At 39.7% G+C, this 10,448-nt stretch overlaps 1 pseudogene; it reads right to left on the bottom strand.

Moving 5' to 3' along the window:
* Window positions 1–292: 292 nt before the first annotated feature.
* LOC141989745 (uncharacterized) lies at window positions 293–2,052 on the bottom strand (annotated as a pseudogene).
* Window positions 2,053–10,448: the final 8,396 nt, after the last annotated feature.

The raw sequence follows: 10,448 nt of genomic DNA, 5'->3' as shown, positions 1-10,448 counted from the left end.
TTTCATGACTGGCCAGGCTACAGTGTGACTACAGTCTGTTTGTTTCTCCTTGATGAAAACCCGCCCCCTTGGTTCACTCTACTTCCCTGTAAGCCAACCGCCCTCCCCACTTTGATCACTGCTTGCAGAGGCAATAAAGTCATTGTTGTTTCAAAATCATGCATTCTTTCTTAACTCATCACACAAATAGGGGGATAATTGCCGGGGTAGCCTGGGAGGGGTTGGGGAGGAGGGAAGCGCCAGGTGGGGTGGTGGATGAGGGGAGGAGGGAAGAACAAGGCCACACTGCACTTCAAAACTTATTGAATGCCAGCCTTCTGTTGCTTGGGCAGTCCTCTGGGGTGGAGGGGTTGGGTGCCCAGAGCCTCCCCCCCCACCCCCGCGTTCTTGGGCGTCTGGGTGAGGAGGCTATGGAACTTGGGGAGGAGGGCAGGCGGTTACACAGGTGCTGCAGCGGCAGTCTGTGCTCCTGCTGCCTTTCCTGCAGCTCCACCAAACACCAGAGTACATCAGTTTGATCCCTCAGTAGCTTCAACATTGACTCCCGCCACCTCTCATCTTGCTCCCACCACCTATCATCTCGCTCGTCGCTCCCGTCCTCGCATTCATTTTCTGCTTTCCTGGACTCTGACATTGTTTGCTCCACTCATTCTGCTGGGCTCTTTCAGTGCGGCAGGATTGCATGAGCTCAGAGAACGTTTCATCATGAGTGCATTTTTTCGCCTTCTTATCTGCACTAGCCTCTGGGACGGAGATGATAGGGGGAGCGTTGAAACATTTGCAGCTGCGGGAGGAAAAAAAGGGAGAGTAGTATTTTAAAAGACACATTTTAGAGAACAATGGGTAGACGCTTTCACGGTGAACCAAGCTGTTAACATTACAAAGCACATGTGCTTTCTGTACAAGGTCACATTTTGCCTCTTATACTGAGGGCCTGCCAGTTTGGTGGAGAGATTGCACACGCAGGGCTGGGCAACAGAATTCGGCTTGCAGGCAGCCAGGGTAAGTCACAGTCTTTCGGCTTCTTCAACCTTCATAACATTTGGGAATGGTTTCAAACAGCAGCGCTCTCCTTTCCCATACCAAGCACCCGTTTGGTTGGCCATTTAAAAGGAGGGGCTGCGGTTTTCAGGTTAACATCCTGAGGATAACACAGAGAGATTAAGAACGGATGTTGCTTGAATGCCAGCAAACACCAGGACCATACGCTGCCATGATTTGTTATGCAATGATTCCAGACTACGTGCTACTGGCCTGGCATGGTAAAGTGTCCTGCCATGGAGGACGGAATAAGGCTGCCCTCCCCAGAAACCCCTTGCAAAGGCTTTGGGAGTACCTCCAGGAGAGCTTCATGGAGATGTCCCTGGAGGATTTCTGCTCCATCTCCAGACACTTTAACAGACTTTTCCAGTAGCTGTACTGGCTGCGAATGCATCCCAAGTCTTCAGGGCAAATTAATCATTAAACATGCTTGCTTTTAAACCATGTATTATATTTACAAAGGTACCCTCACCAGAGATGCCTTCTCTGGCATCGTGGTCCGGGAGCCCACCTTGGGAGGGTTGGGAGGACATTGGCTCCCGGGTGATAAACAGTTCCTGGCTGTCGGGGAGAACGGTTTCTCCGCTTGCCTGCTGTGTGCTATCCTTCTACTCCTCTTGCTCATCCCCAAAATCCTCATCCCTGCTGCATGAGACTCCCCCCCTTGCAGGTGTCCAGGGACAGTGGTGGGGGAGTGGTAGGGGCCCCCCTAGAATTGCATGCAGCTCATCATAGAAGCGGCATGTCTGGGGCTCTGACCCAGAGCGTCCATTTGCCTCTTTGGTTTTTTGGTAGGCTTGCCTGAGCTCCTTAACTTTCACGCGGCACTGCTGCAGGTCCCTGTTGTAGCCTCTGTCCATCATGCCCTTGGAGATTTTTGCAAATATTTTAGCATTTCGTCTTTTGGAACGGAGTTCTGATAGCACAGATTAATCTCCCCATACATCAATCCAGATCCAGTACCTCCCGTTCAGTCCATGCTGGAGCTCTTTTGTGATTCTGGAACTGCATGGTCACCTGTGCTGATGAGCTCGCCACGCTGGCCAAACAGGAAAGGAAATTCAAAAGTTCCCAGGGCTTTTCCTGTGTACCTGGCTAGTGCATCTGAGTTGAAAGTGTTGTCCAGAGCAGTCACAATGGAGCACTCTGGGATAGCTCCCAGAAGCCAATACCATTGAACTGTGTCCACGCTACCCCAAATTCGACCTGGCGATGTTTATTTCAGCACTAATCCCCTCGTTGGGGAGGAGTACAGAAATCGATTTTAAGAGCCCTTTAAGTCGACAAAAATAGCTTTGGCGTGTGGACAGGTGCAGGGTTAAATCGATCTAAAGCTGCTAAATTCGACCTAAACTCGTAGTGTAGACCAGGGTTAGGAGTCAAACCAGAGTCAGTAACTGGAGTTAGGGTGAGAAACCAAAAACAAGGAATATGACATGGTAATAGGAACAAGGAGCAGAAACCAGTTGAGGAGTCAGGTACTTGGTCTCAGGAGTCTGGTCAGCATCATGACTAGTAAGTAGTTGTTCAAACAAGGGGTATGTCAAGAACTGGAAACCGTATGGTAAGAAGTGTCCAATCAGAGTTCTGCCGCTAGTCCACTGTTCTCACTGAATCAACAGGTGCAGTCCCTGTTTGCAGATTATTAGCTGCAGTTTCCTCATCTCCCTTTGCAGTGTGGTGATGCAGAGGTAAGACTGTTGCTCGCAGGGCTTTGGAGTGGAGCCTGGAGCTGGAGCGCGGAGCAGCTCTGGAGCAGTGGAGCTGCAGGCTTTTGCCTGGAGCTGGAGCTGAACCGGAGCTCAGCTCCAAAGCCCTGGTTGCTCGGCAACCCTATGGGCCTGGGTTTGAGATCCATAGCACTTGTCAGAACCAGATTTCAACTGAGAATATTGTTCAAAATGTGGTTTGTCATTTTTCTGTAATATTAGTTTAAAATTTGCTGTTTCAGTGAACGAATCATCCAGTAAATTCATTTGCTAGAACATGGATGGGAAGTGAATTCAAAATGGGTGCAGATATGGGGTGAAGACCCTGGTCCAGCAAACTACTTAAGCATGTGCAAATATTGAAGCCTGTCACTGATCACTTGGGGCTAGGGTGACCATATTGGCCCTAGCCCTCTCACCACTGCATGGAACTGCCCAAGCTGCTCACCCGAGCTCCTCTCCACATATGGGCTGGCCCGAGGCCCCCGTGTGGGGCTGGGGCTGGTGTCACTGCTCGCTCAAACCCTGTCTGCTCCGCTGCCTGGGGCTGGCATCGCCACTTGCCCCAGCACATTCCTCCGCATCCCACTTTTTAGACAAAACTGGGCATTTGTCCCGTTTGCTCTTACCAACTGATCAAGTTGGCAAGAGCAAATGAGACAAATTTCCACTTTTGCAAAAAAAGTCAGAATGGCTGGGACAGGGCTTAAAAAAAGGGACTGTCCTGACTAAAACGGGACGTATGGTCACCCTAATTGGGGCCAAAGTGAATTATTTGTGTTATTGTATTTAAGCAAATATGTGAGAACATTTTGGAATTACTTCAACCAGATAAGTCTACGATACACCGGGATCAGATATACTGGAATAAATGAGATTAGAATCCAGCCCACTATGAGTACGTGTACATGTCAAGCTGGGTGTGTGATTCCCAGCTCATCCCATTAAAAATAGAATATAGCAGACGCATTGAGAATTGTGAGAGGGACTAGCCACCTCAAGTATGTACCCATCTGTGATCCTAGGCACGTAGTTGGGAGATTTAGCCCTTCCTGCCACCATGGCTACAGTAGCACAGGTATGTGTCTTCAGGCTGGGAGTTGCACCCTCAACTCAAAGTTTTTAGATATACCTATATCTGAGGTGACAGGGTGACATTTTAGTCATTTTTCAGTATGCAACCACTCTCTAATTCTTCTGTTGTGTTCATTTGCAATGGTTATGTACCTCTTTGATTTTCTCTTTTATTCTTTCTTTTGGTTTTATTTGTTACAACAGTCTTATATATTAACCAGTTCCAACAAATAATAAATTTGTGATAAACTTCACTGTGATGTCACGTTATTTAGAAATGACTAAAAAGGAAAGGAAGATTGACTATTTAAGATAAATGCACATACCATGCTCATCCTTCAGACATATGAGAAATTCTAGAACTTGAGTAAAGCATGACGTGTGTACCTATTTCAGAAATTGAACAGTAAAACATTCAGACATTAATACAATTAATACACTTCAAAATCTCTTGCTGCCTTTTTAAAAAACTTTTCTAGTAATGGCTTCAGTTTCCATTATTGTTCTAGGAACGTCATGCTACGGGGCAACATCATTTTTAATGAATTGCTTCAGTGGCAATGCAGCTATAACAGTTAGAGCTGGTCAAAAAATTTCCAACAGAAGAGTTTTCCCTCAGATTTGATGAAATAGGAATGTTATGTGAGAATGTATCTATTTAAAATGAGGAAATTATCAAAACATTTCATTTCAATGAGATCAAAATGTGTTTTGACTCTTATGTTGTATTATAAATTCTAAAATAAAAGTCAGAACAATACTGTTGAAACAATAGCGTGGAAACCAACATTTCAATAAGGTCAACATAAAATATTTTCAGAATATTTCATTGAATAGAAAATTCCTAAATTTTGCCTTTTTGTCACAATTTCAGGCAAAACCAAATGTTGAAATCTTAGAATTTCCCATGGGACAGAAATTGCTAATTTTGATCAGCTCTAATAATTACATTGGAGATTAATGATATTGTAAAACCCAGATGGGGCCTCATCCAACGGCCTCTTGAAGTCAATACAAAGACACTCATTCATTTCAGTGGGCTTTTGGATCAGACCACTTGTGAGCAAAATGTGTGTGTATATAATATATTTTTGCTTACTTGTATAGTCAATTGATTTATTACACTTGCAGCTTGTTATGAAAAATGTTCAAGAAACCAAATAACTGAACGTAGCTAAATTTGTCTAAAGATAATGCAGTACATTATGAAAAAGAAACGTGCATACCCTCCTTTTTGGGGAGAATTCTTATCTCGTAACATGTTCACCTTAAGCAGAAGGTATGCTTCTGAAATAAGCATTTAAATTAGCTATATTTATAGCATGATTTTACAAGTTACAAAACTCTGACTTCAGCTTTATGAAGTGTTATGGGAAACTTAGCATGAGTGAACAGGAGTAAATATAATACCATTCAACTATGACGCTTCATGCTAACATTTATATATAATATAATATGAAATACATATTAATATGGATTCCAGGACTGGGCTCTAACCACAAGATCATCTGTCTTCTACACCTATGGTTCCCAAAATGACACTGGATGTACAATCTGCCCTATTTAAAGAGTCTATATCCGGAGGTCCTGAGTAGTTTATCCTATCATCCTCTTTTTGTGACTACTGTCCCTCTTCTCACTATGTTTGTTCTTCATGTTGATTTATCTCTGAATTTCTGTTTAAAGTTAAAAACAATAGTCTTTTTCCTTCTCTTTTCAAAACATCACAAATAAATTACATTTCTTAAAATGCCTTGATGCTTTCTGAAATAGAACCACAGAAAAAGAGAGAGAAAAAGAGTAAGCCTAAGAATTATTTGGATTTCTAATATTCCTGTTCCATCTTCTCCTTTTCCCTCTTCAATGATGCTTGTTAGTAAAAGAAAACTTTGTTATCTAAATGCTTAATCTTTGTTCTCCTTTTATTAGCTTTTTTCCTCCCAGTTCATCAGATTATTTGTCCATCTTTGATCATATTTCAGTTCTCCAGTCCTTGTCACATCCTGCCCACACAGAGTAAAATCTTACATTTATAATACAAATAATAATAATTATTATTAATTCTTTGCAATTTTTCAGCCATGGAGCCATCTGGTGTTTAAGCATTTTTAGCTTCCTTGTACTGATGAAGTAGCTGAGTTTCCCAATGCAACACTAGAGGTTAGTAACAGTGTTTGGGGAAAGAACCCAGTTTCCTGAATCTCAGCATTTTGCTTTAACCCACCAGATTATAGTACTCCAGACTGGGTTATGGTCTAGATTTTCAAGATGGGGTGCCTAAATCCATATTTATTGTCTAAGAAGCCTGATTTTATAAATTGCTTAGTACCTACCCGGTCCCACTGACCATAGTCATCTCATATTTGAAAAATTGCACCCAAGTAAATTGGCTCAGGCCCTATATTCATTTGGGTAAAAATACCCGCAGAAGCTACTGTAGATTTAAGGCTTGTGCTCATTTTTCTAGAAGCAGGATTGATAATAGAAATGCTGATGCTTCCTCAGCTAGAGAATCAGGCTGTTATGATCAAGGCCCATGTGTACTTCACTGCAAACTTGTCCTAATTTATGCAGAAAGATCCAGGGATTATGCAGCATTATGGTAGAAATTCTGCAATAACTGTAGCTATTTTAATTGAATGAAGACCTGTATTTTTAAGATTAAGAATAAATAATAAAATAAGTACAGTAGCAACTTGGGGTTTTTTTGAGAATTGTTGGAGCAAATTAACTGGAAGTGTTTGTTCTGATAAGATCTGAAACAATCAACAGTCCTTTGAGATGAATAAAGCAGTTCAAAGCTTTTGTTGCAGGCTATTATTTACAGACACACAAGGAAATTAGTATATCAATTTGCATTTTCTTCACAAATAAGAATTGTAAGAACTAGAACATCTTCCCCCACCCCACCTCCTCCAATGGAAGCTCAATTTGGTGGCAGTGAGTGAATTCTAGAGCTATGGAATTCACAGGGTCCTGGTTATCATAAAAGTAGCTTTTAAATAGGTCTTGAATAGGACCAGGATTTCACCCACTGTTTTTAAAACAGAAGTCAAGTAGCAGATTTTAAAAATTCACTTTTTTACATCTCTGATTTCCCCACACTTTGTAGAATAGCCACATATGGTGGTGACAGGAAACAAAACCTGACATACTTTACAGTTGTGATGACAGCTATGAGACAGGATTGTTTACAAGTTTAGTAAATAAAAATACTTAGAGAAACTATTGCCTTGTAAAATACATAGCAGAAAAGAAGGACAGGTCAAATTTCCTCAGAATTTTCAAAGATACGTTCTGGTTTAGAGCCAGATTTTGCCACCCTCAGGTTTTGTTTACACATGAAAGTTATTCCTGAATAAGGTAGAGTGTGAATTTAAAGTGCAATTCTATTTGAGAATAATTGTGTATTTTACACAGTTATTCTGGAATAAGAGCACCTATTTCTATTTTATCTTAATACCCTTTCAAAATTTGTGAAAAGAATTAGAATAAGAGAATATTCATAGATTAATAGATTCTAAGGCCAGAAGGGACCATTGTGATCATCTAGTCTGACCTCCTGTACAACACAGACCATAGAAAAAATGGACTGGAAACAGTAAGTATTTAACAGTTTCTCTATATTGCACAATATCACTATCGTAAGAAAAAATTATTTAACTTTGAATATCAACTTTATTAATAATCCTTACGTATGACATACTGTGTTTGAGTACATTGTTTCTATCTATACATGATAATGACACTGCTCTTTTGAATATGGAAACAAGCAAGCACTCTTGGATCAATAACCCCCAAATGCAAACACTTTCTAAAATTAAAACAAAACGTATCCCCATCTTTTGTGGTGATCGTCTAATTAGGGCTGTCAAGCGATTAAAAAAATTATTCGTGATTAATCGTGCAATAAAAAAATTAATCGCAATTAATCGTGCTGTTAAACAATAATAGAATACCATTTATTTAAATATTTTTGGATGTTTTCTACATTTTCAAATATACTAATTTCAACTACAACACAGAACACGTGTGCAGTGCTTACTTTATTTTTTATTACAAATATTTGCAGGGTAAAAAACAAAAGAAATATTATTTTTCAATTAACCTAATACAAGTACTGTAGTGCAATCTCCTTATCATGAAAGTTGAACTTACAAATGTAGAATTATGTACCTAAAAACCCGTGATTAAAAAATAAAACAATGTAAAACTTTAGCGCCTACAAGTCTAATCAGTCCTACTTCTTGTTCAGCCAATCGCTCAGACAAACAAGTTTATTTACATTTGCAGAAGATAATGCTGCCTGCTTCTTGTTTACAATGTCACCTGAAAGTGAGAACAGGTGTTTGCATGGCATTGTTGTAGCTAGTATCGCAAGATATTTACAATGCCAGATGCACTAAAGATTCATATGTCCCTTCATGCTTCAACCACCATTCCAGGGGACATGCATCCATGCTGATGACAGGTTCTGCTTGATAACCATCCAAAACAATGTAAACCAATGCATGTTCATTTTCATCATCATGAGTCAGATGCCACCAGCAGAAGGTTGATTTTCTTTTTTGGTGGTTTGGGTTCTGTAGTTTCCACATCAGAGTGTTGCTCTTTTAAGACTACTGAAAGCATGCTCCACACCTCCTCCTTCTCAGATTTTGGAAGGTACTTCAGATTCTTAAATCTTGGGTCGAGTGCTGTAGCTATCTTTAGAAATTTCACATTGGTATCATCTTTGCATTTTGTCAAATTTGCAGTGAAAGTGTTCTTAAAACGAACAACATGTGGTGGATCATGATCCCAGTCTGCTGTAATATTAAATATATGGCAGAATGCAGGTAAAACAGAGCAGGAGACATACCATTGTCCCCCCAAGGAGTACAGTCACAAATTTAATTGACCCATTATTTTTTTAAACAAGCTTCATCAGCATGGAAACCTGTCCTCTGGAATGATGGCCAAAGCATGAAGAGGCATATGAATCTTTAGTGCATCTTGCATATAAATATATTGCGACACCAGCTACAACGGTGCCATGCAAATACCTGTTCTCGCTTTCAGGTGACATTGTAATTAAGTGGGCAGCATTATCTCCCGTAAACATAAACAAACTTATTTCTCTTAGTGATTGGCTGAACAAGAAGTAGGACTAAATGGACTTGTAGGCTCTAAAGTTTTACACTGTTTTGTTTTTGAGTGCAGTTATGTAACAAAAAACCCTACATTTGTAATTTTCACTTTCATGATAAAAGAGATTGCACTACAGTATGAGTATGAGGTGAATTGAAAAATACTATTTATTTTATCATTTTTACAGTGCAAATATTTGTAATAAAAATAATATAAAGTGAGCACTGTACATTTTGTATTCTGTGTTGTAATTGAAATAGATATATTTGAAAATGTAGAAAAACATCCAAAATATTTAATACATTTCAATTGGTATTCTATTGTTTAGCAGTGTGATTAATTGCAATTAATTTTTTTGAGGTAATCGCGTGAGTTAACTGTGATTAATTGACAGCCCTACTTCTAATTGTTTTCAGATAAAATGACACAGTTCTGTGCCTTGCTGCACTGACTGTGCAAACACTGCATTTAAATCATTAAACCAGCATTTAAGTGGAAAACAACGAGGAGTGTTAACAATATTTAAAACAGCAACAAAGACAGAACATGAAATGAATTATATGATAAACAATAATGAATGGCAGTTAGAGTCCCATAAATAAAAAGAATGAAAGCAATAAATAAAATTAATATGTGAATACATTAAATGATGCTCAATTGCATATAAATGTGGCATATGATAGATATAGCATGAAAGTGTACACCAAGATAATTTAACTTGCATACAGACAAAATTTAAACTCCAAAACATACACTAATATTATAAAACACATGAATAAAGTGTGTATATTTCAGAAGAAATACAATTTAGTACTTACCATTCAGGAGGCAACAAACACTTTTCGTCATTCGGTTCTTGAAGTCATCCAGGAGACTTGCAACGTCCAGTTCAGAGGTAGAGTTCTTATGAATGTGCAGAAATGCCAACTGATTTAGACATTCTTGGTCCATTGTCATTAGCAAATAATTTTTCAGACTGTGCAGGCAACTGAATGATCGCTCAGCAGTGCAGGTTGTAGTCGGAATTGTGTAGAACAATTTCAGGAGAATTGTAACTTCTGACACGTCACTCAAACCTGCATTTTGTTTCAGAAATTGCTTCACTTCACTCACTGAATTAAGCTGGCAATTTCTCTATCTGCAAATATCACTCAACATTTCTAAATGAACAGATAGCCTCTCTGTGTTAATGTCACCTTGGAAAGCTTCACTTATTGGGACAATGTTCTGTTTCAAGCCATTTACTGCATCAGTTATATGCTTCTCCAATTTTACTGTGAATGTAAAGCTTTCCATTGAAACCTCTGTTCAATGAGAACTTTGCAAGCATCAATGATCCTGACACGTATTTGATGAAAATACTCTTTGGGGATACTGTAGGTGTGAGGAGGGCTTCCATAGTCGAGCCATCTCAGTGGCTTGCATTTTATCGGGAGCATAGAATCATCTAAATAAAGATTTCTTGCTTTATCTACTGTTGTTTCCCAGAAGTGA

Source organism: Natator depressus, chromosome 6 (assembly GCF_965152275.1).
Source record: "Natator depressus isolate rNatDep1 chromosome 6, rNatDep2.hap1, whole genome shotgun sequence".
In the NCBI taxonomy this organism is placed as follows: domain Eukaryota; kingdom Metazoa; phylum Chordata; order Testudines; family Cheloniidae; genus Natator; species Natator depressus.
Note: the sequence above shows the minus strand (reverse complement) of the source record. Positions and strands in the feature narration are given on the sequence as shown.